Here is a 25,689-nt window from a genome sequence, read left to right as displayed (position 1 = left end):
GTATTCTTGGGAAATGGGACTTAGATACAGGATGACTGTCCTTGTGAATCAAAAGAAAAACACCCTTGATCTTGGCTGAGCGAGATTAACTTCACTGCCACGCTGCTTGGCAGACCATAGAGGATTATTTATTTATTTTTAGACTGCCATGCCGCTGAGGAAACGAAAGAGACTATGAGCTAGAATGTGCCAGCTTATAATGGCTGAAGCTGCAGCCTAAGCTGTACCTCATCTGTCTCCGACCTCAAACCCGACAGTGAGTACTGACACTAGGGATATGCATTTGTTTTGAACGAATGCACAATCCACAACAAATAGGTCCCTATTCGTTGCATTAGTGGGTCCGCGAAACATATGGCGAACACTCACGAATGAAACATATCATTAATGAATAAAACCCCCACCCTCCTGACCCCCCCAAGACTTGACAAAAGTCCCTGGTGGTCCAGTGGGGGTCCTGGAGAGATCTCCTGCACTCATGCCGTTGGCTGCCAGTATTCAAAATGGTGCCGATAGCCTTTGTCCTTACTATGTCACAGAGGCTACCAGTGCCATTGGTCGGCCCCTGTCACATGATAGGAGCAATGGACGGCTGGAACCATCTTGTGCTCCTACCATGTAAGAGGGGCTGACCAATGGCACCAGGAGCCCCTGTGACATAGTAAGGGCAAAGGCTATTGGTGCCATTTTGAATACCGGCAGCCGACAGCCCGACTGGAGATCGCTCCAGGACCCCCACTGGACCACCAGTGACATTTGGCAAGTCTTGAGGGGGTGGGGTCATGAGGGTGGGGGGTTGTAGTTAATTAAATTTAAAGGGTTGGGATGGGATTTTTTTGTTTTCCAACTTTAATGGAAAACGAATACTGAATGCAACTAATGGACGAATCGGTCTTACCCCTATGAAAACGGATGCAACAGATTTGGGTCCCGGCGCAATGAATACTGATTAGCAACGTATCTTTTCCCTCTGAACATCCCTAGCTGACACCACTGCGTGGCTCACTGCCCAATCCTCCCCCTGAGCAGGTGCATAGAGGGAGGGCCGTGCACACTGCCTGGGCTGTGGCCTCGCCGGGTAAGTGTGCCGGCTGCAGCTACTGAAGCCCAGTTACACAGGTAAAGTGCATTTATATGTGTAAAACCCAATGTAAGCATATAAAAGCTTTTTAAAATCAGGCCCTATATGTCTTAGCTTGGCAGCACATAAAAAATTGTCATGAAAATAAACTTATCTGAATCTGAGATTCCCATTAGTGTAAAATGGTTTCTTTTCATTATCAAAATAATTTCATCTTTTTGTTGATGCTTGTTGAACATATACAGTGTTTTTGCAGAGAAATTGTTGTTTAGTGACCAAAAAATTAAGAATGATCTGAAAATGATAGCTTCAGTGACAGAGCAGTCTTCAGTTACTCAGCTTGTTTTATCTCTTTATTTCCCACATGCAGCTGCCGTCCTCGACACTGCAGGTGCTGCTGCTGCCCCCATTAATGGAAACCTTCAGGACACAGTGAAAGAGATTGTGGTAAGTGTGCATGGGCAGCACTAAAGCAGAGCAGGGAAAGAAACGTGTGATTTTAAGTTCACTTTTTTATTGCTTTGTTGTTATAAAGAATCCTTAGTTTATAACAATTTAACAAGAGCAACTTCCACAGCCAAGGCCTTGATCCACAGCTCCCCCCTCCATATTCCCCCCAGGCTTGATTCACCCCTGAACCTCCATGAACCCCGACCTCTACCCGCCTCCTCCTCTCATCCCCTAATGCTCCTCTGTCAGCTGCTGCCTGTTCTTGGTCCTCTCTTGAGAGTCCTGCACAGGCAATTCAATGGTGCCTGCCTCCAAGGACCAGAGACCCAAACTTATTGCATCTCCAAATTTTTACTTTGAAATCTAGATACATATTTCCCTGCTGCTGTGAAAAAGCTCAACCTGATTAGATAAACAAACAATTTCAGTGAAACACTTTGAAATAGGTAATTCTAGAATATTCCATGATAAGTCCAAGGTGACATTTATAAGCTTTACCAGGCAGAGCCTGTCCTTTCTAGCTACCACTCAAGTAGGTTGACCCATTACAAGAGTAGGTCACCGCCTCTCTGGTGCTGAGGAACATATTTAAGAATTGTCAATCTGTAATCTTGTAAAGAATATTCCAAATCAATACTATGCTGCACGATTGGAGCAGAGAGTTGACCTGTACGATGCTCAATCAGTTGCACCTTAATGGGACTTTTTGTACATCCAAAATAAAGTTTGGGATAAGGATATAATAACACATGTACCAGAAACAATGTATCACAATTAGTAGGGGTCTTATGTTTAATTGTTCTCAACATCATTGAATCATTCCAGGTAGATCCTGTGATAGTACTGTTACAAAAGTCACATTTCTCACATGTTTTATGTGTAAACAAGGAAGAAATTTGAGTGAGAGGTTCACTGAATATCACATGCACTAACTTATCTCCAATGTTGTATCCTCTGGAATATGCGATCATAGGAAGATCTTTGAAAATGTTATGTAAAGAAAGGACATGCCAGTGCCTTATGATGGAAAATGTCACCTTCATAACTCTGTCCGTATTTTTTAAACAAAAAAAACAGTTGATTGTGGTCTGATTGTCATGAGTAGATCATCTCTATAAGAAAGAAGAACTGTTTTGTATGATTGCTTCAAAACTAATGACGGACAACCACTAATTTTGAACTTTTCTGTCAATTTAGCTGCTTAGGTTTGAACTCCTCCTTAGTTGCACAAATGCAGTGCAATATGAGGTATTGGCTTAAAGGAAGCAGCATCCTCAGGGATCTAAGATGGTGATTGTCAAATTTTAAAAAGGAATTATGATCAGTGGCTTTTGTATGGACTGTGATGGAAAACGTCCCCAGTGTATATTCCATTCTAACATCCAAAACATTAATGGAATAACAGTTGCTATGTAATATAAATTGCTAATTTCCATCCAATTGACCAATAAATTTTAAAAAAGAAATCTTCTCATCCTGAGCCTGCTTTACACTCATCTTTGGATGCTCTTAGTGTTACTGAATTTCTTGAAAGCTCTGTTCCAACGTTAGTTGTTACTTTGGTTTGGATTCAGACTGGGACTTGGTGATGAAATATTTTTTCGTAGTAGACAAAATTCCTTTTGTAATCACAGTGGGGTAGATTTTATAAATCTGTGCCCGCGCGTATCCATTAAAATCTGGGGTCCGCGCGCGCGCGGCTGCCCAAAATCAGCCTGCCTCCGAAATCAGAGCGGCCTCTGAGGGAACTTTCCTTCCACGCCCCTTCACCTTCCCCTCCCTACCCCTACCTAACCCACCCCCTGGCCCTATCTAAACTCCCCCCCCCCCCTACCTTTGTTGCACAAGTTACGCTGCCGGCGCGTCATGGTCCAGTCCAGGGGCTGGTCCGGATGCTGCGGCCAAGGCCCCGGAACGCCCCCAACATGCCCCCCCCCCCCAGAAAAGCCCCAGGACGCACGTAAGTCCCAGGGCTTGCACGCACCGCCGAGCCTACTCAACATAGGATCGGTGCGTGCAGGGGGTGTTTGGGCCAGGTTTTCGGGGGGTATCTTACGCGCATACCCCCCGAAAACCCGGCCCTGTGTGAACATTTATCCAGACGTTGCAAAATCTACTCAGCTTCAGTTTCTTCTTTTGAGAGCTGGAGAGCTTCATTTTGGAGCATTGTTTTGCTTGAATTTTCCATGTGGAGTTGCAAAGGGTTAAGTACATCTTCTTTCACCCTCAACAATTCTCTAAATTCATAATTCGTAGACAAACTCTTGTCTCTGCAATGGCCAAATCCACCTTTAGTTCACCAATGCCCTTGGACAGTAATTATTATTAATACCTTAGTCAGATGCCAGATTAAGATGATTGTTTTCCTTTTTTCTTTTTTGTATAAATTCTACTCATCCTTGGTCTCCTGCCACCCTCGCAATCATGGGCTAAAGATTTTTATTCAAGGTTCTTTGTAAATGGTATATGAATAATTTGTTTCTATTTTCAATATAATAGTTATTTCTTGTAATTATTGAAAAAGCAATAAATAAACTTATATAAGAAAGAAAACAGGAAATCATCAAATACAACAGATTCACTTCAGCTACAGAATATGGGAAATGGTTTCTAAATGGAGTAACCCTCACCACTTTCCTGGAAATCCACACCACACTTACTTGAGAAACCATTTAGATGTCCTGCCTGTGATAACAGGCTCCTTCAGAAAGCCTTCTTCACAAGTAAATCACTGTCCCACCCAGCAGCTAGATCAAGTTCCAGCAGAGAATGGAATCAAAGCTTATTTCCAGACAGGGATGCTTTTCCCAGTTCATGCTCTTGTACTGATACTAACAATGACAAACAAGCTTGAACAGAATGTGTGACTGGTATCTCCCATGCCCCTCTGCCTTACTGCTAGGCCCATCTTCCTACACCTTCACGTCCTTGTGCAACTTGGCCTTGCTCTCAAACACAGATTTACATCTCGAGGTTCTTTCTGCCACTGTGCCTTCCCGACCTTCTCCAGATCATACACCATGAGGTGTCAGTGCTGCTCTGGGGGGGCTGCTGAGCACCTCTCATGTGCTTTTAAATCTTCAAACCATTTCTATGATCCTCTTTCTCAGTGCCTTGGGATTTTACCTGCCACTTTGTCTGCTTTGTTCCCCCTTCATGGTGGCTTAGACTCCTGATGCCACTTTTGGTGCCACGTTGCCTCTCGTACTGCAATCAGGTGTCCCTGTCTCTATTGCTTGTGTCCTCTTTCTGCCCCTTGGGGTGTTCTCCCTCCTCTTTCTGCCCCCTTGGGGTGTTCTCCCTCCTCTTTCTGCACCTTGGGGTGTTCTCCCTCCTCTTGCTGCCCCTTGGGGTGTTCTCCCTCCTCTTTCTGCCCCTTGGGGTGTTCTCCCTCCTCTTTCTGTACCTTGGGGTGTTCTCCCTCCTCTTGCTGCCCCTTGGGGTGTTCTCCCTCCTCTTTCTGCACCTTGGGGTGTTCTCCCTCCTCTTTCTGCGCCTTGGGGTGTTCTCCCTCCTCTTTCTGCACCTTGGGGTGTTCTCCCTCCTCTTGCTGCTTCCTTGCTGCTCTCTCGGTGCTTTGGGAAACTCCTGCCAATGCTGGTGCCCCTATGCCCCTTTCTGGTGCCCTATGCAATTTATACCAATTTTGGAGCCACTTAGGCTCAGTCTATGCACCTTGGAGTTCTTTTTCCCTTCTCATGATTTCTACCCACAGTTTCATGAGAATTGATAAGAAACCCAATGTTCTGTGTGTGACTGATTTATCAGATATTACAGACTGAACGGCAGCACAGGGGAGAGGATTCAGTAATCTGGACCTGGGGTGGGAAATGCTCTGCTGGGCCTGTGAGAGAGGGACTGGTAGGGACGGGGTGAGGGATTCAGAGAGAGAGAAAGACAGAAGCTGGGCAGAAGGGAGAGGGAGAGGGAGAGGGAGATGGTGGTAGAGACAGGAGGGGACAGCATGGGAGGATTGAGAAAGACTGATGGGTACAGGGAGAGGAACTGAGAGAGAGGGACTGTTAAGCACAGAGTGCGAGGATTGAAAGAGACTTCAGGTGGAGAGGATGGAGGGATTGAGAGAGAGAGAGAGAGAGAGAGAGAGATTGATGGGGAAGGGGGGACTCCCCTCCCCCCACCACACCCCTACTCCCTTGAAAACCTGAGGCTCTTTGGTGCTGGGCAATCTGATCCCTTGGCTCTTAGTGTGTGAAAGCTTGGCCACCCCTGAGCTAAAGGTTTTAAATGGAAAACCCAAAATTGTCTGCTCTGTTTGCCATCGCAGGATGCAGCTTCTCTTACCCACAGAGGGGAGGGCAAATGTCAGCCCCCACTTTTACCCAGCTAAAGGATCAGTAAAATCATTTGAAATTGCCCTCAGAATTCAGGCCTGGAATGATTTAGAGATGATAAAGTCTGTGTGTGTTTGGGTATTAGTTTTATATTTATTCTGCTATATCCTGGTTTTGGTAATTTGGGGGAACTCTGAGATGTACATTTTTCTCTTACCCTGCAGTTTCCTCCTGCTCCGTTGGGTCTCCCGCTCAGTTGGAAGCAGGGAGGGACTCCTGATGCCATGAGCCCTCATTCACAATTACCCCAGGATCTTCCTCTGTTTTATAATCCCCAACCCCTGCTGTGCTCCTCATCACATCCAGTGTTATCATTGCAGAGGAAGTCCTGGCCCGAGACCCTGCACCCGGGCTCCTTCTGGGACCCTGCAATGATGGACATTAAATCTGGATCACAAGGGTGAAGCATGAGTATAACACCAGGGGTCATTCGATAAACCTCTCCTCTTATGCCCCAGGCGCTGTGAAGTTTACACCCACAGCATCCCTACCCCAGATAACCAGGGGAGCACAAGATCTGACGTAGGGCTTGTTCAAAATGTGTATGTTAATCATTTCTATTTCTATTTCTCTCAGGGATTAAATCTTTCAGTATTGCAAGATTCAGTAAGAGCAATTTAATAGATGACAAATAGCTTAAATGCTGTCACTCACTCTTATGTGCTCAGACACACACGCTGCATCTCACTTTCACATGCTCAGCCTCACACAAGCAAACACATCCACAGGCTTTCTTCACTCTCACATGCTCAGTCTCACACAGGCATACACACACAGGCTGTCTCTCATACTCATGTGTTCAATCGCACACTGCTGTCTCTCACTCTTATGTGCTCAGACACACTCGTTGCATCTCACTTTCACATTATCAGCCTCACACAGGCAAACACACCCACAGGCTCTCTTCACTCTCATCTGCTTAGCCTCACACAAGCAAACACACTCACAGGCTTTCTTCACTCTCATATGCTCAGTCTCACACAGGCATACACACACAGGCTGTCTCTCACACTCATGTGCTCAATACCACACTGCTGTCTCTCACTCTTATGTGCTCAGACACACTCGCTGCATCTCACTTTCACATTATCAGCCTCACACAGGCAAACACACCCGCAAGCTCTCTTCACTCTCATATGCTTAGCCTCACACAGGCACACACTCACACGAGCTGTTTCCCTCCTCCTGGAGACACAAGGAACAGCAGCAGCAACTTGAAGCTTCAGCCTGTCCTCCTTCCTCCCCTATGGCCAAGGGGCCTTGTTCTCCTTCTTGAGGCCATGGGGCTGACACTGTTTCTCTTCATATTTAGCTCACCACTGCTCCTTCTCTTGTTCCTTCATGGGATTACCTCAGTTTATCTTCCGGGCCATGCTAATAAGGAGGCCATACTGCCCACGCATCTCCCCTGCTCACATTTTCTTTCTAGATGGCTGTTTCCTGCTGCAATCAGCTCTGCTGAAAATGCTGACAGCCCGGGCGGAGGAGGAGATCTCTGCATTCTGCTGGAGTAGCGGAGGAGGAGGGAATATTAGCCAAATCAGCAGGAGAGCAGGGAGCAGAGGAGGGGGAGGGAAGATTAGCCAAATCAGCAGGAGAGCAGGGAGCAGGAGGGGGAGGGAAGATTAGCCAAATCAGCAGGAGAGCAGGGAGCAGGAGGGGGAGGGAATATTAGCCAAATCAGCAGGAGACCAGGGAGCAGCAGAGGGGGAGGGAAGATTAGCCAAATCAGCAGGAGAGCAGGGAGCAGGAGGGGGAGGGAAGATTAGCCAAATCAGCAGGAGAGCAGGGAGCAGGAGGGGGAGGGAAGATTAGCCAAATCACCAGGAGAGCAGGGAGCAGGAGGGGGAGGGAAGATTAGCCAAATCAGCAGGAGACCAGGGAGCAGAGGAGGGGGAGGGAAGATTAGCCAAATCAGCAGGAGACCAGGGAGCAGGAAGGGAAGGGAAGATTAGCCAAATCAGCAGGAGACCAGGGAGCAGAGGAGGGGGAGGGAAGAATAGCCAAATAAGCAGGAGACCAGGGAGCAGGAAGGGAAGGGAAGATTAGCCAAATCAGCAGGAGACCAGGGAGCAGAGGAGGGGGAGGGAAGATTAGCCAAATCAGCAGGAGACCAGGGAGCAGGAAGGGAAGGGAAGATTAGCCAAATCAGCAGGAGACCAGGGAGCAGAGGAGGGGGAGGGAAGATTAGCCAAATCATCAGGAGACCAGGGAGCAGGAAGGGAAGGGAAGATTAGCCAAATCAGCAGGAGACCAGGGAGCAGGAGGGGGAGGGAAGATTAGCCAAATCAGCAGGAGACCAGGGAGCAGGAAGGGAAGATTAGCCAAATCAGCAGGAGACCAGGGAGCAGGAGGGGGAGGGAAGATTAGCCAAATCAGCAGGAGAGCAGGGAGCAGAGGAGGAGGAGGGAAGATTAGCCAAATCAGCAGGAGACCAGGGAGCAGAGGAGGGGGAGGGAAGATTAGCCAAATCAGCAGGAGACCAGGGAGCAGAGGAGGGGGAGGGAAGATTAGCCAAATCAGCAGGAGACCAGGGAGCAGAGGAGGGGGAGGGAAGATTAGCCAAATCAGCAGGAGACCAGGGAGCAGGAGGGGGAGGGAAGATTAGCCAAATCAGCAGGAGACCAGGGAGCAGGAGGGGGAGGGAAGATTAGCCAAATCAGCAGGAGACCAGGGAGCTGGGTATTCTGACAGCGGAGGCAGGGACACAGTGGTTGAGAATCGCAGGTATAGAGTCTTACACTAATCTAATCAATTTACAATCAAAGAGTAAACTAAATGTTTTTAACTCGTGTTGATCTAGAATTGGCTTAACACAGAGAATAAATCACAAAAATGAAATGTGCTGAATAAGATGAGAAACTGCAGAGTGAAAGAAAGGGTCCAGTCAAGAATGAACGCCAGACTGGTGACAGTGTCCTTCCTTGGATGGGACTCTTTGTGATAGAGGGGGTGGGAAATGTCTTATAATCCATAATCCTGATGGGGCAGAGGTGGTGAGGTCGGTGTATGTGTAAGAGAGACAGGGGGAGGAGGCTGAAGAGGGAGGGAGAGTGAGGGTGGGTGAGAGAGAGCTATAGGTAGTGAAGGTGGAAGGGAGGGTAAGAGAGCCAGAGTTGGTGAAAGGAGAGGAGGAAACAGAGGCAGAAGGGGTAATGGGAAGGGAGGAGAATGAGGCCAGAGGTGAGATGAGGGTGGACGGGTGAGAGAGACAGAGACGGTGATTGGAGTGGGAAGAGTCTGAGAGACACACGGGAGGGGGGGATGAGTGAATACTTTCTGGGGGAAGTAACTTGAAAAGCGATGAATGTTCACTGAGAGGGGGGAGATTTATGAGAGCCAGAAAGGGGGGACGGCAGAGGGTGTGTGAGAGAGAGCTGAGAGGGCATTGAAAAGGAGGGGTCAGCAGGAGTGGGGGATAGAGTAGAAACTGCTGCAGGGATGAGGGTCAGGATGGGGCAGGGACCCTGCAATGATGGACATTAAATCTGGACACAGGGGGTCAAGCTTGGGTAAGGCATCAGGGTCACTCAATGCCTCCACAGCCTCCTACCCCAGATGTCCAGGGAAGCAAAAGATGCAGCCCAGGGCTTGTTAAAGATGAGTATTTTATTCATTTCTATTTCTGTTTCTTTCAGGGAAGTTTATCTGCAGAGCTGGGATTAGATGGGGTAAGATACATTTCTCTAACTTTTGTGTAATTTAAAAGTAATTGTTTACCTTCTCTATATAATAATGTGTGTATGTGTCTGTATTCACTAATCTCTGGTTTAGATCCTTTTAACTCTACAGATACATTACGGGGTAACATGTATAAGTTAACACTGAAAATACTTGATTGATCCCTGGTTCAGTTCCTCCTCGCTGCTCCTGGGGTTATTGATTGAGTGCACACAAACCTTACATTGCACAAAGCTACGCCCGCTCTAAGCAGATGTAACTTGTGTGTGTGGATTTACATGTGGACTTTTTATCATCAGAAGCTCTGAGTGTGAATCCCACCTCTGCCCCCTGGATCACTGCTGTATAAATGAGATCCATGAATATGTTTATTTATTTATTTATTTATTTATTTATTTATTTAACAGTTTTATATACCGACCTTCATAGTAAATAACCATATCGGATCGGTTTACAATTAACAAGAATAAAAAACTGGGGTAACTATTCAAGTAAACGAAAGATAAACAGTAAGTAGGAATGAGTCAAAGTTACAATCAACAGGGAAGAGAACTTGGAAGCTTGCAACAAGCTGGAAAGAAGATAAGGCAGGAAATAAATATGAAGTGATGCCATAGGGCGTACGGGTTAAAGCTTAATGGTGCTTTAACCTGGGAGAGTCAGAGTCCATTCGTGAGTATAATCATCATAACGGGTAAGCGTGAAGGAAACTAGTGACTGTCTGGTGGGTCGGTGAAGGCTTGGTGAAAGAGCCAGGTTTTAAGTCTTTTTCTAAAAGTTAACAGGCAAGGCTCCACTCTGAGACTTGAAGGGATGCTATTCCAGATAGATGGGCCAGCTATCAAAAAAGCTCTGACTTTGGTCATCGAGAGGCGTGAAGCTTTAGTAGGGGGAAATTTCAGGGTGCCTTTGAGAGTATCTCTAGTTGGTCTGTTAGAGGAGTGGAGTTTGAATGGGATTTCCAGGTCGAGTTGAAGATGATGATGGATAGTTTTATGAATTACAGTGATTGATTTGTATAGAATTCTGAAATTAACTGGTAACCAGTGTAGGTTCCTGAGGATGGGAGAGATGTGTTCGCTGCGGCTGGTACTGGTCAGCAATCTCGCAGCCGCATTTTGTAACATCTGCAGTGGTTTGGTAGTGGATTTGGGAAGGCCTAGGAAAAGGGCACTGCAGTAGTCTATTTTGGCGAACAGTAGCGCTTGGAGGATTGTCCTGAAGTCGTGGAAGAATAAGAGTGGTTTAAGTCGTTTTAGAATCTGTAATCTGAAGAAACAGTCTTTGGAGGTTGTGTTGACCATTTTCTTAAGGTTTAGATGATTGTCTAGTATTACCCCAAGGTCTCTAACCTGCTTGCAAGTAATGTGAGAGATGTGTGGAGATGGTGGGGAGATATTGATTTCGTTTGAGGATATGTGGAGCAGCTCTGTCTTGGAGGCATTAAGAACCAGGTTTAAACTGTTGAGTAGATTAGTGATGGATAGAAGGCAGTTGTTCCAATGGGTGAGCGCTTTTGAGATTGATTCTGTTATCGGTATTAGAATCTGCACGTCGTCTGCGTACAGATAGTGAATTAGGTTGAGGTCTGTTAACAATTGGCAGAGGGGGAGGAGGTAAATATTAAAGAGGGTAGGAGATAAGGAGGAACCCTGAGGTACGCCAAGAGTTGATTTAGTTAGGGGTGACTCTTTATTGTTGATTTTGACTTTGAAAGTCCTATTGCTGAGGAAGGACTTGAACCAGTTGTGGGCAGATCCGGAGATGCCGATGTCTGTTAGGCGATCCAGCAGGATGGTATGGTTGACGGTGTCAAATGCCGCCGAGATGTCTAACAGGACCAACAGAAAGGAGTGTCCTTTGTCCAACCCCATGATAATATGGTCAGTAAGTGAAATGAGAAGGGTTTCCGTGTTGCGTGATTTACGGAACCCATATTGCGATGGGAATAGGATCTTGTGGTCTTCAAGATATTCAGAAAGCTGGGTGTTTACCAGTTTCTCCGTTAGTTTGGCAACAAATGGGAGGTTAGAGATGGGTCTGAATTTAGCTGGTACATTAGGATCTAAGTTGTGTTTCTTGAGGAGGGGCTTGAGTGAGGCGGTTTTTAGACTGTCTGGGTAGCTTCCTTGCGTTAGAAGGCTGTTTATGATGCCGGTCAGAGGTCCTGAGATCACATTTGGGATGAGAAGCAGGAGTCTCGATGGGATGTTATCAGCCAGATGGCTTGATGGTTTCTGCCTTTTTAAAAGGGATTCAATCTCTTTAGTGGAGATTGACTCGAAACTGTCAAATTTGGGTCTAGTAAGAGACTGGAGATTCTCACCTGGCTTGGGAGGTGTAGTATTTGAAGGCAGGAGGGCGAGTGTATTTAAGATCTTCTGTTGGAAGAATGTAGCGAGCTCATTAGCCTTGGAAAGAGCTTGTTCGTCTGGAATAGGTGGGGGGGGTAGATTTGGTGATTTGTGTCACGTAGGCGAATAGGGCCTGGGCATCATATTGGAAGTGGTGTATTTTGTTTGCATAGTATTCCTTTTTTTTCTGTAGAATGGCGGTCCTGTAGTGATGAAAGAATCCCTTGTATGTAGAAAGGGTAGAAGTGTTAGGGGTTTTTCGCCATCTGTTTTCCTTATGGCGTAAGGTCTGTTTCATTTGTTTAAGTTCAGCGCTGAACCAGGGTTGATTTCCCTTTTTTGTTGGGTTGATTGATTTGGAGACTAAAGGGCACCATTTGTTTGCGACCGCTTCTGTAATCTTTTGCCAGGAGGATAGGGCTGAGTCGGGGTTAGCTAGGTCTAAGTTAGAAAGTTCTTTGGAGAGCTGATCGCTGAGAGTATCCGATGGACATGCTTTCCTAAATTGAATGGTGGAAAGGAGTGGGGCGGTGTGTGTCTGTTTGTGTGTGGAGAAGGAAGATTCTATCAGGAAATGATCTGACCAAGGGATCGGGGTACAAGAAGGTTCTATAGTGCATGTGAAATTGGAGTTGATGAATATTTGATCCAAAGTGTGTCCAGCTTTATGTGTGGGGGTGTTGATGGTCTGAGTAAATCCCATAGCGCTGAGGGTGGTGAGGAGGGCTTCGCAGTTTGCAGAAAGAGGTGTTGCGTTTGTATGGAGGTTGAAATCCCCCATGATCATTGTTGGAAGGTCTGAGTTAATATGTTTCACGATGGATTCTATGAGGGGTGACGGGTCCATTTCTAGAACTCCCGGGGGAGCGTAGACTAAGAGTATTTGTAGATGTTTTGACTTGACTAGACCCATTTCCAATTTGGACTTTGTCTTGATTGAGAGTGCGGTCAGTCTGAGTTCTTTCTTGGAAGCTAGGAGGAGTCCACCTCCTCTTTTTTTGTGTCTATGGAAGGTGAAAATGTCATACGTCTGGATGGGTAGTTGGTTGGTTAAGGCTATGTCCGAGTTTTTTAACCAGGTTTCTGTGATGGCACAGATGTCTGGATTGGAATCCAAAAGGTAATCATTGAGGATATGTGTCTTCTTAGTTAAGGATTGCGCATTGAAGAGGGTGACTGATAAAAGCGTGAGGCCTAGAAGTTGGTTCAATGGAGATGTCATGATAGGGATAATTCTTTTTTGTATGACGTTAGTGGAATTAGTTGAAGGTATTCTCCTTTGGTTGTGGATGATTGGGATGTTGTAAATGTGCATGATGCGTGGAATTCTGGAGGAGGTTTAGTCTGCGAAGAATGGTTGAAAAAAAAAAAAAAAAGGTGTCTGTCTGATTGAAGAGAGGTTGGGAAGATTGTTGAGAGTGTTTGTAAGTTTGTTGGTTCGGCTGGAGGAGTGCTCTGTCCTCCGTAGTTGTGAATGGAGTTGTCTGACCGGTTGCTGGCGGTGTATCTGTCCTTTGAGGTAAATAGCGTGACTGTTTCGAGAGGCTTTACTTAGGTTATACATGCGAGGTGCTGTAATGTCATTTAAGTTATCATGTGGATACAATACATGTGCAGAAAACAGGTGGATGCAGAAACTGAGGCTTGGGATAATTATTTACAGCCATTTACAGCTGCAGCTGTTCTAGCTATGGTCGGCATCAAGAGAGATGTCCTGTGAGGGCAGCGAGGCTGGGGCACATTGAGGTGGGGGATGAAGAGGTAACTGAGAGGGTGCACTCATGCTCACACTACTCTCTGTAGTGGCCACTCTTTCCTGCACTATACACCCACTGTGTCTCTGCTTCTAGTGCTCCTGTTCTCACCCCCTACCCACCAGTATCTCCTTTATTTAAGTGACATCCTGTGAGCCCCTGTTACAGGTTCACTGTGTGAGTTTGGTAAGGCACAGGGTCAGTATCCCCCAGGCAGGACCCTAGGTCATGAAGAGGTGTCTGCAGCTCCAGTGACCTCTGAAGCATCAGATAGGAGGAATTCCAGCAAGTGCCAACATCTTGAATGAGACAATTATGAAGCATCTGAAATTCTTCCTGCTTCTCACAGGGAAGCTGCCCATCCTTTATGCTATGATGAAAATGCCCCACTATTTACCCCCACTTCTCTATCAGGTCCCTCACATATCCCGTGTTCCTGGGCCCCAGCCCCAGGGTATCCCATACTGCCGGCCCTCTAGCATTGCTGGGAGAATAAACTGTGGGAGCCTCTGACAATGTGTAACTCACTCCTGCCTGGAGAGTTTAGGGTCCAGAGGAGACTGGGGAGGAAAGGGAGACTCACATAGGAACATTTTTATTCTAAAAAGGAATCAGAGAAGGGGATGTTGTGGCCTGACCTGCGGATCCCTCCTCATTGGTTTTACATTCTGAAGGGACTTGGGAGTTGGGGAGTGCATGGCCCGGTAAGATCAGGTAGGAAATTTGTCAGGGTGAGGAGAGGAACTGGGCCACAGGTCCGCTTCACATTTCTTTTTATTGACAGCGCTACTTTACCAGGAATCTTTGGTGATATCCGGTTAAGTGGCAAGTTCTGCAGTCTCTCAGGGCTGGATAAATATATTCCCTTTGTAAATGGCCATTTCTGTGCATAATACTGAGTGTCCCTTGTGAAATTATCCTCCTTATATTAAAGAGAAACATCAGGAACTAATGAGGGATGTGGGAAAGATGGTTCAGTGCAGCCTTAATATTCCTTCTCTTCTTCTGTCTCTAAGGTGAGGGTCCCAGACGTCAGGAAATGTAACTTTGTTAGAATGGGGGAGAACCTCACGGAGTCGTCAGCTGGAGGGATCGCACAAGGGAAAGAAATCTCATTGTTAGGAAAGTAAATAAAGGGAAGAGGAAAAAGAGACCATTCTGGTTTTCTAAAGAAGAAGCTGATAAAGTGAGGGAGGAAAGGTTCACATTCATAAACTGCACGAGATCGCAGAAAAGGGAAGACAGGCGGAAATATCTGGAAAAATTAAGAGAAGCTGGGAAAGTAGTCAGGAATGCGAAAATTGAAAGAGAAGAGGAAATAGGAAATATGGTAAAACAGAAGGTCAAGGCTTTGCTTTTACATACGTTACAGAGAGAACATAAGAACATAAGAACATAAGAAATTGCCATGCTGGGTCAGACCAAGGGTCCATCAAGCCCAGCATCCTGTTTCCAACAGAGGCCAAACCAGGCCACAAGAACCTGGCAATTACCCAAACACCTAGAAGATCCCATGCTACTGATGCAATTAATAGCAGTGACTATTCCCTAAGTAAACTTGATTAATAGCAGTTAATGAACTTCTCTTCCAAGAACTTATCCAAACCTTTTTTGAACCCAGCTACACTAACTGCACTAACCACATCCTCTGGCAACAAATTCCAGAGATTTATTGTGCGTTGAGTGAAAAAGAATTTTCTCCGATTAGTCTTAAATGTGCTACTTGCTTACTTCATGAATTGTAAAAGTGGCATTGGGAGACTCAATGGTGAAGGGGAGGAATATGTAGGGGCTGATGAGGAAAAAGCAAAATTGCTTAACAAATAATTCTGTTCCTGAGGAAGGGTCTGGAGCAGGACCACAGAAATCAAACACTAGTAAGATTGGAAGTGAGGTAAACCTCAATCGATTTTCAGAACAGTGCGTTTGTGAGGGGGAACTAAACTTAAAGTAGATAAGCGATGGGGCCGGATGGGACACATCCAAGGGCACTAAGGGAGCTGAGAGATGTCCTGGAAGCTCCTCTGTGTGACCTTGTCAATGCTTCTTTAGAGTCTGGAGTAGACCTGGAGGACTGGAAAAGGGCAGGAGTGGTTCCTATTCATAAAAGAGGAAGTAAGGAGAGTTAGTCTGACCTCTGTGGGGAGCAAACTAATGGAATCACTGCTACAACAGAGGAGAGGGCAAACTTTGCTAACCAATGGATTGCAAGATCCAAGGCAGCACGGTTTTACCAGAGGTGAATCTTGTCAGAAGAATCTGATCAATTTCTTTTGGGTGACCACAGAACTGGATCATGAGAGAGCAATGGACATAGTGCACTTGGATTTCAGCAAGGCCTTTGACTCGGTTCCACACAGGAGCCTTATAAATTGTGAGCCCTTGGCATGGATCCTAGAGAGACTGACTGGGTTAGAAACTGGCTGAGAGGGAGGCGACAAAAGGTGGTGGTGAATGGAGATTTCTCTGTTACTGCTGGGGGCCTGAGGGATAAGTCCTTTAGACTGGTTATTCTCAACATTTTTCTGAATGTCATAATGGAAGGCTTGTCAGGAAAAGTTTGTCCTTTTGTCCTGTGCTGAGACCTTGCACCCGGGCTCCTTCTGCATCCTGTATGATGATCATTAAATCTGGCCACAAGTGGTTAAACTTGAGTATAACACTAGGGGTCATTCAATGAACCTCTGGCCTTACCCCCAGGAGCTGTGAAGTTTACACCCACAGCATCCCTACCCCAGATAACCAGGGGTAGGGATGCTGTGGGTGCCTCAGGGATCTGTATTGGGACCCTTACTTTACAATATATTTATAAATGATCTGGAAAGAAATACGACAAGTGAGATAATCAAATTTGCAGATGACACAAAATTGTTCAGAGTAGTTAAATCACAAGCAGATTGTGATAAATTGCAGGAGTACCTTGTGAGACTGAAAAATTGGGCATCAAAATGGCAGATGAAATTTAATGTGGATAAGTGCAAGGTGATGCATATAGGGAAAAATAACCCATGCTATAATTTCTAGGGATGTGAATCGTTTTTTGACGATTTAAAATATCGTCCGATATATTTTAAATCGTCAAAAAACGTTAGAGCCACGATACAATAACAATTCCCCCGATTTATCGTCAAAAAATCGTAAATCAGGGGAAGGGGGAGGGGAAGGAGGAGGGCGGGAAAACCGGCACACTAAAACACTCTAAAACCCACTCCGACCCTTTAAAATAAATCCCCCACCCTCCCAAACCCCCCCAAAATGCCTTAAATTATCTGGGGGTCCAGCCTTAAATTATCTGGGGGATTCGATTGCAGGATCGAATCGTGCAATCGAATCGTGTTGTCTTCAGCCGGCGCCATTTTGTGCCGCCATTTTGCAAAATGGTGCCGGCAAAATGGCGCCGGCCGTAGACAACACGATTCGACCGCAGGAGGTCGTTCCGGACCCCTGCTGGACTTTTGGCAAGTCTTGTGGGGGTCAGGAGACCCCCCCAAGCTGGCCAAAAGTCCCTGGGGTTCCAGCGGGGTTCCGGGAGCGATCTCCTGCCGCGAATCGTTTTTCTGTACGGAAAATGGCGCCGGCAGGAGATCGCTCCCGGAACCCCGCTAGACCCCCAGTGACTTTTGGCCAGCTTGGGGGGGCCTCCTGACCCCCACAAGACTTGCCAAAAGTCCAGCGGGGGTCCGGAACGACCTCCTGCGGTCAAATCGTGTTGTCTACGGCAGGCGCCATTTTGCCGGCGCCATTTTGCAAAATGGCGGTGCAAAATGGCGCCGGCTGAAGACAACACGATTCGATTGCAGGAGGTTGTTCCGGACCCCTGCTGGACCCCCAGGTAATTTAAGGCATTTTGGGGGGGTTCGGGAGGGTGGGGGATTTATTTTAAAGGGTCGGGTGGGTTTTAGGGATGTTTTAGTGTGCCGGTTTTCGATTTACACGATTTTCACGATTTTAACGATATTTTACTACCCAAACGGCAACAATCCGATTCCCTCCCCCTCCCAGCCGAAATCGATCATTAAGACGATATATGACACGATTCACATCTCTAATAATTTCACAATGTTGGGTTCCATATTAGATGCTACAACCCAAGAACGAGATCTAGGTGTCATAGTGGATAACACATTGAAATTGTCGGTTCAGTGTGCTGCGGCAGTCAAAAAAGCAAACAGAATGTTGGGAATTATTAGAAAAGGAATGGTGAATAAAATGGAAAATGTCATAATGCCTCTGTATCGCTCCATGGTGAGACCACACCTTGAATACTGTGTACAATTCTGGTCGCCGCATCTCAAAAAAGATATAATTGCGATGGAGAAGGTACAGAGAAGGGCTACCAAAATGATAAGGGGAATGGAACAGCTCCCCTATGAGGAAAGACTAAAGAGATTAGGACTTTTCAGCTTGGAGAAGAGATGGCTGAGGAGGGATATGATGTTTAAAATCATGAGAGGTCTAGAACGGGTAGATGTGAATCAGTTATTTACTCTTTCGGATAGTAGAAAGACTAGGGGGCACTCCATGAAGTTAGCATGGGGCACATTTTAAACTAATTGGAGAAAGTTCTTTTTTACTCAATGCACAATTAAACTCTGGAATTTGTTGCCAGAGGATGTGGTTAGTGCAGTTAGTATAGCTGTGTTTAAAAATGGATTGGATAAGTTCTTGGAGGAGAAGTCCATTACCTGCTATTAAGTTCACTTAGAAAATAGCCACTGCCATTAGCAACAGTAACATGGAATAGGCTTAGTTTTTTGGGTTCTTGCCAGGTTCTTATGGCCTGGATTGGCCACTGTTGGAAACAGGATGCTGGGCTTCATGGACTCTTGGTCTGACCCAGTATGGCATGTTCTTATGCTCTTAAAAGATCTGACATAGGGCTTGTTAAAAATCTGTATTTTAATCATTTCTATTTCTTTCAGAAAATAAATCTTGAATATATGGTTATGATGGTAAGAGCAATTTAATCTATCACAAGTAGTTTCACTAACTGTTGTGTAATTTAAACCTAATTGTTTACATTCTATATAATAATGTGTGTATGTGTGTGTATTCACTGATCTCTGGTTTAGATCAATATAAGGGGGTAACACGCATGTTCACATTTAAAATACTTGATTGATCTCTGGATCAGTTTCTATTAGATCCATAAATGTTACATTGCTCAGAGCTACGCTCGCTCTAAGCAGAGTGTAACTTGTGCATATGGATTTTCATGTTCACTTTTTAACATCAAAAGCTCTGTGTGTGAATCCCATGCATTCATAAACTGCACAAGATCGCTGAAAAGGGAAGACAGGCGGAAATATCTGGAAAAAATTAAGAGAAGCTTGGAAGGTAGACAGGAATGCGAAAATTCAAAGGGAAGAAGAAATAGGAAATACAGTAAAACTGATGGTCATGACTTTGCTTTTACATACGTCACAGAGAGAAGGAATTGTAAAAGTGGCATTGGGAGACTGAAAGGTGAAGGGGAGGAATATGTAGGGGCTGATGAGGAAAAAGCAAAATTGCTTAACAAATAATTCTGTTCCTGAGGAAGGGCCTGGAGCAGGACCACATAAATCAAACACTAGTAAGATTGGAAGTGAGGTAAACCTCAATCGGTTTTCAGAACAGTGCGTTTGTGAGGGGGAACTAAACTTAAAGTAGATAAGCGATGGGGCTGGACGGGACACATCCGAGGGCACTAAGGGAGCTTAGAGATGCCCTGGAAGCTCCTCAGTGTGACCTTGTCAATGCTTCTTTAGAGTCTGGAGTAGACCTGGAGGACTGGAAAAGGGCAGGAGTGGTTCCTATTCATAAAAGAGGAAGTAAGGAGAGTTAGTCTGACCTCTGTGGTGAGCAAACTAATGGAATCACTGCTAAAGCAGAGGAGAGTGCAAACTTTGCTATCCAATGGATTGCAAGATGTATTTATTTATTTATTTAAAACTTTTTTATACCGGCATTAGTATGCAAACGTCATACCGGTTTACATTGTAACTAAAAGACTGAAAATACAATTAACAGGGCGGGGAAGGGGGGAGCGAGTAAATACAGAGTGCAGAAAGTATTGAAGAAGAAGAAACATCAAATTTGAACGGTAACAGATAGGTTAATTACAAAGGACTATATACAATATAGTTACAAGAGACTATATACAAGATACAATTTAAGTGTCGCCTATGTGAGGATTGTTCATGAGGGTTGAAGGGAGTGATGGTAGATGGAGACAATTATTCTGGGTATGCCTGTCGGAAGAATCAGGTCTTTAGTTTCTTTCTGAACTTAGAGTAGCATGGCTCAAGTCTGAGTGTAGTCGGGAGGGAGTTCCATTGTTTGGGGCCTGCAATAGAGAGTGTGCGGTCCCTTGTGCAGGAGAGGTGGGCTTTTTTGATGGGAGGTATTGATAGGGTCCCTTTGTTGACAGACCGCGTGGGTCGGTCAGAGCGTATGGGGCAAAAGGGTTCATCAAGCCAGTTAGAGTTGTAGGAGTAGATGGATTTGTGAATTATGGTTAAAGTTTTAAAGAGGATGCGGAAAGCTATGGGGAGCCAGTGGAGGTCTTTGAGTATGGGAGTGATGTGGTCAGATTTCCGTGAGTTAGCAATAATCCTGGTGATGGCATTTTGGAACATTTGTAGGGGTTTCGTGGTGGAGGAGGGTAGTCTGAGGAGGAGGGCATTACAGTAGTCAAGCCTTGAAGAAAGAGTAGCTTGGATGACAGTGCGGAAGTCATGATAGTGGAGGAGGGGTCTAAGTTTCTTTATAACACTGAGCTTGAAAAAACCTTCTTTGAGGATGAAATTGATCTGTTTTTAAATTGAGTTGTTGGTCTAGAATTACCCCAAGGTCTCTAACACAGAGTTGGATGATATGGTGTTAAAAGCTGGGTCGTTGGAGATCAGGGGTTTAGGATCCAAGGCAGCACGGTTTTAGCAGAGGTGAATCTTGTCAGAAGAATCTGATCAATTTCTTTTGGGTGACCACAGAATTGGATGATGAGAGAGCAATGGACATAGTTAACTTGGATTTCATCAAGGCCTTTGACTCGCTTCCACATAGAAGACTTATAAATTGTGAGCCCTTGGCATGGATCCTAGAGTGACTGAATGGGTTAGAAACTGGCTGAGTGGGAGTTGACAAAAGGTAGTGGTGAATGGAGATTTCTCTGAGGAGAGGGATGTTACTGCTGGGGGGCCTGAGGGATAAATGAAGTTTGCATCCACAACATCCCTACCCCAGATAACCAGGGGAGGAAAAGATCTTACTTAGGGCTTGTTAAAGCTGTGTATTTTAATCATTTCTATTTCTTTCAGGCATTAATAGAAATTATAGAATTGTGAGATTTGGTAAGTGCAATTTAATATCTGACAAATAGTTTCACTAATCTCATTTTTTACATTCTACATAATAATGTGTGTCTGTGTGTGTATTCACTGATCTCTGGTGTTAATCTTTTTAACTCTACGAGATACATTAAGGGGGTAACATGTATAAGTTCACATTGAAACTACTCGATTGATGTCTGGTTCAATTCCACCTAGCTACTTGGGTAATTGACAGACACATAATTTTGGCATTTCTAAAAAATATATATTTTAAGATAAACTGTTTTTGCTAGTTTTTCGGTATTTGTCTGCATACTTCTTTGTCTATTATTATTCATATTTGGTGCATTCTGTGGGAAAATATGAGATATCTCCCTACAACTTGATGATCAGTACTTCTTACAATCAGGGTCTGTGAATGCTGCCTTTGCAACTTCCTTATCCCTAGGCATCCAGGAGAGCAGAAGACTCAACTCTGATGGCAAAAAACTCTTCATTTTAATCACTTTTGTTTCTTTTTCTTTTAGAAAATCAATGAGGAATCTGTTAATAAACTTATGATAAGAGCAATTTACTAAATGACAAATAATTTCACAAACACATGTACTGTATTTTAAAACTAATTTTTCACATTGTATATAATAAATGTGTTTGTGCATGTGTGTCTGTGCGGATATGTATGTGTGTATATAGATTTATCTCTGGGTCAGCTCCTCAAAATTATACTGACACAAAGATTGGGCATAAATCCCAATGCTGCCCTCTGGAGCACTTCTCTGTAGGTTGGTTAAAGTGGGATACATTGATACATTTACACAAACTGAGATTTAGGTTACATAGTTATGTAACCCCACCTCCAGGAACAATATGCACTGTGGTGGGACCATAAGAACATAAGACAATGCCATACTGGGTCAGACCAAGGGTCCATCAAGCCCAGCATCCTGTTTCCAACAGTGGCCAATCCAGGCCATAAGAACCTGGCAAGTACCCAAACACTAAGTCTATTCCATGTTACCATTGCTAATGGCAGTGGCTACTCTCTAAGTGAACTTAATAGCAGGTAATGGACTTCTCCTCCAAGACCATAAAAGATATTTTGATAAGTCTTCAGGGCTATATCTCTGGCTAGCTGGACCACCTTCTCTTATCTCGCCAAGGATTGATTTCTTTCTTGAGTGGAGGGAAAGTTTCCTTTCAATGCCCCAAGTGCTAAATGTGTTGCTACTTTCGCCAGTTGTGGGACTTACCTACCCCTAGCTCCTCTAGCTCCTTCTGTAGCAGAGACGCCATCACTTGTGTCAAGATCACGCCCCTCCGCTCAGCACGCTGTGGGGCTTTGCTGGGCTTCAGGCCTTCAGCTTCGCTCCTGTGCCACGTCCGGTCCAGTTGCACAGCTCATGCACAGCGCTGCTATGGACTCCTCCCGGCCTCTAGTCAGAGTGCCAGGCTGAGTCCTGGCACTCCCAAACAGTACACAGAGAAAAAGGCCTTGTATCACAAAAAGGGTTTAATGTAGGCCTGTAGCCTCACCGGCTGCAGCCCTGCAACAATGCCTGCTTGATTGTACAAACCCTCAAGCCTAACTGATTAGGTCCCTCCTTAGCAAGCTTAGAGTTAAACAACAGTTGAACCATAATATCCTTTCAACATTTCTTAAGCCTCCTTGTCTAAACCTAGGATTTACCATCCCCCAACCTCCTGGTTATTCCAGCTCCATAGAGGAACAGCTGGAGCTTTCCTCTCCCCAGCTTACCTCCATCTCCTCCTCTAGAGACTCTGAGGAGCCGGGCTTTTGTGGCCAGCTCCACCACGGGGGCACATCCTCTTCCTCAGCCTCCATTGACTCTGCTGAGTCATAGGGATCAGTCCCAATTTCCTTCACCTGTTCCTGCTCATCCTCCAACCAGGGGTCAGGTGTCGGTTCAGGGAACCTGGGACGTGTAGTCTTTGCTACCTTCCTCAGCGCCCTCCGGTGGCCAGGTTTGGTACTGCCAGCTTCTGCTTTTCTGTGTCCCGGCTGTTTCTGCCCCGGGCCAGGTCATACTGCATCACACACACCCCCCCTTTTAAAAACCCTGGAACTCCTCACCCGAGTTCCAGTCTTCGCCCCCAACCGGGAAAGGAAATCAGCGTTAACATGATCCCTACCGGCCCTGTGTCTAACCTCAAAGCGATAGGTTTGGAGGGTAAGATACCACCTGGTTAATCGGGCATTGGACTCTTTCATAACGTGCAACCATTTTAAGGGTGCATGGTCTGTCACCAACACAAAGGGGCGCCCCGCCAGGTAATATTTTAGTGTTTCTATAGCCCACTTAACGGCTAGACATTCTTTCTCAATAGTTGCATATTTTTCTTCATGGGGGTGAAGTCTCCTGCTAAGGTACAAGACCGGGTGTTCCTCCCCTTTGTCCACTTGGGAGAGAACTGCCCCCAACCCACACCCAGAGGCATCTGTCTGTAATAGAAATGGTAGCGTGAAGTCAACCGCCTTCAACACGGGATCTCGGCACAAGGCCCGTTTAAGTCCCTCCACCCTCTCTACCTCCAGTGGGCCCCACCGCAACTTGTTTGGGGTCCCTTTCCTTAACATATCATTTAAAGGGGTGGCCAGGTCTGCAAAGTGTGGTATGAACCGTCGATAATATCCAATTAGACCTAAAAAGGCTCGGAGCTGTTTCTGGGTCTCGGGCAGCGGGTAATCTCTATTGCACTCAACCTTATCCAGCAACGGTTTCACCACCCCTCGCCCCACCAGATGTCCTAGGTATTTAACCTCCCGTTGGGCAATTCTACATTTAGCCGGGTTGGCCGTCAACCCCGCATCCCTTAGTGATTGCAGTACCGCTCTAACCCTTTTTAGATGTGATTCCCATTCAGTGGAGTATATAATGACGTCGTCCATATAGGCCGCTGTATACGCTATATGGGGGCGTAACACCATGTTTAGGAGGCGCTGACAAGAAGCCGCAGCTCCTTGTAGCCCAAATGGCATACGCACGAACTGAAACAGCCCCGCTGGGGTGGCAAATGCTGTTTTCTCTCGCGATGACTTGGCCAAGGGAATCTGTCAATATCCCTTGGTCAGGTCCAGGGTGGTTAAATACTGAGCCCGTCCCAGCCTCTCTACTAGTTCGTCGACCCGTGGCATGGGGTAGGCATCAAAAGTGGAGATAGCATTAACCAACCGGAAATCTATACAGAAACGTAAAGTTCCATCTGGCTTAGGCACCAGGACAATGGGGCTACACCAGGCGCTACTGGACTCTTCGATGACCCCCAGTTGCAACATCTCCTCAACCTGCCTCCTAACCTCATCCTGCATGGCTTCAGGGAGGCGATAGGGCCTCCTCCTAACCACCTGTCCTGGCGGTGTTATTATCTCATGCGTAATTAGCGTGGTTCACCCTGGCAACGGGGAGAACACGTCTTTGGCCTGTTTAACTATCTCCTGTATTTGGGCTCTTTGCCTGGGAGTTAGCTCCTCTCCTATCTGGACCTCGTCTTTTTGACTAAGTTCCCCTACTTGTGGACCTAAATCCACCTCTTCCTCGGATATCGTATCCGCGGCCATACTTTGCCTCTCTACCCAGGGTTTCAGCAAATTGACGTGGTACACCTGGGGTCGCTTAAGTCCTACCTTGACTTGATAATTTAGGGGCCCCAGGCGCCTTAAAATTGTCCCTGGGCCCTTCCACTTGGCCAAAAGTTTGTTAGGGGACGTAGGCACCAATATTAAGACCTGATCTCCCTCTTGAAATTCCCGGTCCCTAGCCCCTCGGTCGTAATAGGTCTTCTGCCTTTCTTGAGCCTGCTCGAGATTTTCCCTGGCCAAACCCAGGGCGGTCTCAGCATGCTGCCTAATGCCCCCAATGTAACTTATGATGTCCTGAGGTTCCGCCTCTGCCCCCGTCCACTGCTCATGTATGACATCCAGCAGACCCCGGGGTTGTCTCCCAAAAATAAGTTCAAAAGGTGAAAACCCTGTGGAAGCTTGGGGCACCTCCCGGGAGGCAAACAACAAGAATGGGATGAGGCGATCCCAATTACTAGCATCTTTTTCTAGACAACTGCGCATCATGGACTTCAGGGTTTGATTATAGCGCTTCACTAACCCGTCAGTCTGGGGGTGGTACACTGAGGTTCGTATATGTTTAATTCCGAACTGGGCCCATAGGCCTGTCAACTCCCGGGACATAAAATTGGTACCCCTGTCTGTCAGTAGTTCCCGTGGAAAGCTGAACTGGCAAAATATCCTTATCAACTCAGGGGCTTCCACCCTTGCCCCGGTAGACCTCAAAGGGACGGCCCACGGAAATCTGGTCGCGTAGTCTAATACCACGAGAATATACTGATGACCCCTTTTACTTTTTTCTATCGGTCCAATGATGTCTACCGCTACCCAGTCCATTGGCTCATGTACTACCGGCACGGGTACCACGTGTGCTTTAGGGGGGACCCTTGGGGCGACCAACTGACAGTTGGGGCACGATCTGCAAAACTTCTTAACTGTGCTGTAAATACCCGGCCAGAAGAATCGCCGCTTGACACGGGCTAAGGTGCTATGTAGGCCTAAGTGCCCGGCCAGGGGATGGTCATGTGCCAGTGACATGACTTCGGGTTGAAATCGTAGGGGCACTAACAGTTGTTTATGTGGGCCTTGTCCCTGCTTTCCTTCCTCCACCCTGTAAAGTAATCCCT

General features: G+C 46.1%; 1 long non-coding RNA gene across 1 annotated transcript; it reads left to right on the top strand.

Moving 5' to 3' along the window:
* Window positions 1-9,531: 9,531 nt before the first annotated feature.
* Window positions 9,532-21,546, top strand: LOC115082461. The gene is made up of 4 exons (XR_003854175.1): window positions 9,532-9,554; window positions 18,595-18,624; window positions 20,974-21,006; window positions 21,513-21,546. It is a non-coding gene; the product is annotated as an uncharacterized LOC115082461 (long non-coding RNA).
* Window positions 21,547-25,689: the final 4,143 nt, after the last annotated feature.

The sequence above is a fragment of the Rhinatrema bivittatum genome, chromosome 1, assembly GCF_901001135.1.
Source record: "Rhinatrema bivittatum chromosome 1, aRhiBiv1.1, whole genome shotgun sequence".
In the NCBI taxonomy this organism is placed as follows: domain Eukaryota; kingdom Metazoa; phylum Chordata; class Amphibia; order Gymnophiona; family Rhinatrematidae; genus Rhinatrema; species Rhinatrema bivittatum.
The sequence above is the reverse complement of the archived record's forward strand: the minus strand, read 5'-3'. Positions and strand labels throughout refer to the sequence as shown.